Source organism: Diaphorina citri, unplaced genomic scaffold, assembly GCF_000475195.1.
Source record: "Diaphorina citri unplaced genomic scaffold, Diaci psyllid genome assembly version 1.1 scaffold180, whole genome shotgun sequence".
Classification (NCBI taxonomy): domain Eukaryota; kingdom Metazoa; phylum Arthropoda; class Insecta; order Hemiptera; family Psyllidae; genus Diaphorina; species Diaphorina citri.
The window spans coordinates 74,515-77,581 of NW_007377617.1; positions in this window are offsets into that span (position 1 = coordinate 74,515).

Genomic DNA, 3,067 nt, shown 5'->3' on the forward strand with positions numbered 1-3,067 from the left:
CGATCGTGGTTAAAGAAATACCTACGTACCTACCTAATTTTTTGTTTAATATTCAGTTTATTATTATTATTGATTTGATTTTTTATTTTACTTTCATGTAATGATTTAAAATCAAGACTAGAGCCCGTTCTCCCTTTATTCCTTTTAATGTTACCTAATAACTACCAATATAATGTTTAAGTCACCCATCCATTTATTGGCCTTGCTCGGCGTAGCTTAACACGGGTGACGCTAAAACCGGTCTTAAATTATCGACTGAAGTGTTATCTAAAACTTATAAATGGTACCGGCCCCCTTTCTCCCCAAATAAAACTAATAAATACCTAATAATATTATGTAGAACCTAATATCTATTGCTGCATTAATAAATAATAATAAGAAAGTCCATTATTTCTCGCTCCTGTAAAATAATCCTGGACCTTTACGCATTTGCCTCTAGGATTTCACAAATACCAGGAAGTTGAACCTCAATAAATAACGTAACTTATTATAAAAATAAAAACCTTTTTTCCCAGGAAGAAAAAAAATCCTGAAATTCCTGTGCCTCCCCCACCCTAAACCTTCTGCCTCATTTTTCCCACCTAAAAAAAAGGAGGGGAGGGAGAAAGCCGTTTCTTCCACTTGACCAAACCACATGGCTTACTTAGGAGGAAGAACCCCCATTCCGCCATGTTGTTTCTAACCTAGAAATATTATTCTGAATGTTGGATATTATGGAATTCTAACCTAGAATATTTCTACACTGAATGTTAGATATTATGGAGGGAAATTTATGTATTGGAAAGAAAAAGGAATTTCACAATACTTTCTCTTTATTATTATTTAGGTACACTTTTTTTAAGAGGTTTGATACAAGGAACTGCAACTGTATTAAGGTATTATATCTCTGCGAAGAGAAAAGGAAGAAGATATCCATTCCGAGAACGGACCTCAGATATTATAAATTATGTTGGACATATTCTGTCGAATTTCATCAAAATCGAACCCATGCACGTTTCGAAACTTTACAAAGGAAACATAAAATTAAAACTTACCTACACCAACCGTTGAAGCATTAAAAAAAAAAAAAAAAAAAAAAAAAAAAAATTGCGCAAAAAAGCGACAACCAAAATTAAAATTTTTTAAAAAATAAAAAAAAGAAAAAAAAAAAACAAACTTGCGCACAAATGCGCATACCTAAATTAAAATCTTTCACAAAGTCATAATAATGAGAATGTGCATTTCGTATGCCTATAAAAAAACAACAAAAAAATTTACCTACCTAAGGTAAAAAAAAAGGAAATGAAAGTCTAAACATACCTACATAGGTACAGTACCTACATTCACAGTTTTTCATTAGGAATATAGGTACCTAGATAAAAGCCATAGCTAACAAAAGCTACATACGAGTAGGTAGGTATGTAGGTATATGAAGTCCTACTGAAGCTGAAATGGGGACAAAAATGTTCTGAGAACGACACCGAAGCGAATACAATGGTCCGTCCCTTATACCTTTTTTTTATTACTATCGTAATAATAAAGGAAGGACGGGCTAAAAAACAGCACATGGGAGAAAATGATATTTTCCCACAGCTTCGAGGGCTTTTCGTCTTCGTTTTCCAAAGAGAGAGAGAGAGAGAGAGAGAGAGAAAGAGAGAGAGAAGAGCAGGAGGGGGGAGGAGAGGAGAAAGAGAGAAAAAAGTGTAAAGAAAATATATCTCTAAACGCGGAAGAGGAAAGGAGAGGGAAAAAAATGAAAATCAACCGAAAGAGAGTGAGAGAGAGCAGACGGAGGAGGGGACGGGAGAAAGAGAGAGAGGAAGATAGGGAGGGAGAAAGTGAAAGAGAGAATGAGAGGGAGTTAGATAGGGAGAAAAATCTGGTGTGAACATCACACGACTTTCCTTATCCTATTGAATGATGCTTATTTGAGTGTTCTTTTACCCTAACTTTTACAATATCTCTAACCGTTTTGTCGCTATAGCTGAAAACCGCCAAAAAACGGTCGAAATCTGTCCAAAAGCGGTAAAAATACCGCCAAGCGCAGCAACCATCTCAAACAAACGTTTTGTGTTGCATCCTTGTCACATTAGTGAACCACATACCAAATTTCAAGTTTCTAAAAACGTTTTGTGTTGCATCCTTATCACATTTGTGAACTATATACCAAATTTCAAGTCTCTAGCTTATGCCGTTCCCGAGATATTGTTAAATTACACCGAAAACCGCCAAAAAGCGGTATTCAAGTCTTTAGCTTATACCGTTCCCGAGATATTGTTAAATTACACCGAAAACCGCCAAAAAGCGGTAAAATGCCGCAACCGTTGCACCGGTCTTAACCAAAAGTTTCGTGTCGCATCCTTGTCACATTTGACAGCTACACACCAAATTTCAAGTCTCTAGCTCCTACCGTTCTCGAGATATTTTGTTTACAGACAGACAGACAGACACACAGACAGACACACGGACAGACACACAGACAGACACACACACGGACCAATGGCTGAAACTTTGGATTTAGGCTCTAGGGACCTCAAAACGTGTTTTGACACTAAAAACTGACCATCGAAAATTTGACCCGATTACATTACTTTCCTTCCTATAGGATAAGGAAAGTAAAAAATGGTGTTTTGGATTATTATTCTGAAATCCAATTTTATCTAGTGTAAGTAAGGAAAGTAAAAAGAGATAGCGAGAGATAAAGAGAGAGAGAGAGAGAGAGAGAGAGAGAGAGAGAGAGAGAGAGAGAGAGAGAGAGAGAGAGAGAGAGAAGCAAATAATCTAACAACACAGAAAAATGTCACCGGAGGGTATAGGAGTGTTGATCAGTATTACCAATCAAACGGGAAAAATAACAAATAACATCTTGTTTTTTCATTTATTTTATTATTATTGGTATTACTTCGAAAATGGAGGGGTAGGATAAAGGCTGACGACGAAGAAGAGGAGAAGGAGGAGGGCGAGGAAGAAGAATAAGAAAAAGAGGTATATAAGTATTATGTAGGTACTTGGAATAATTCATAATAAGTAAAATGTGGTAATGTTTAAAAAAAAATAATAATAATAATGAAAAAAAGTAAAAAAAAAA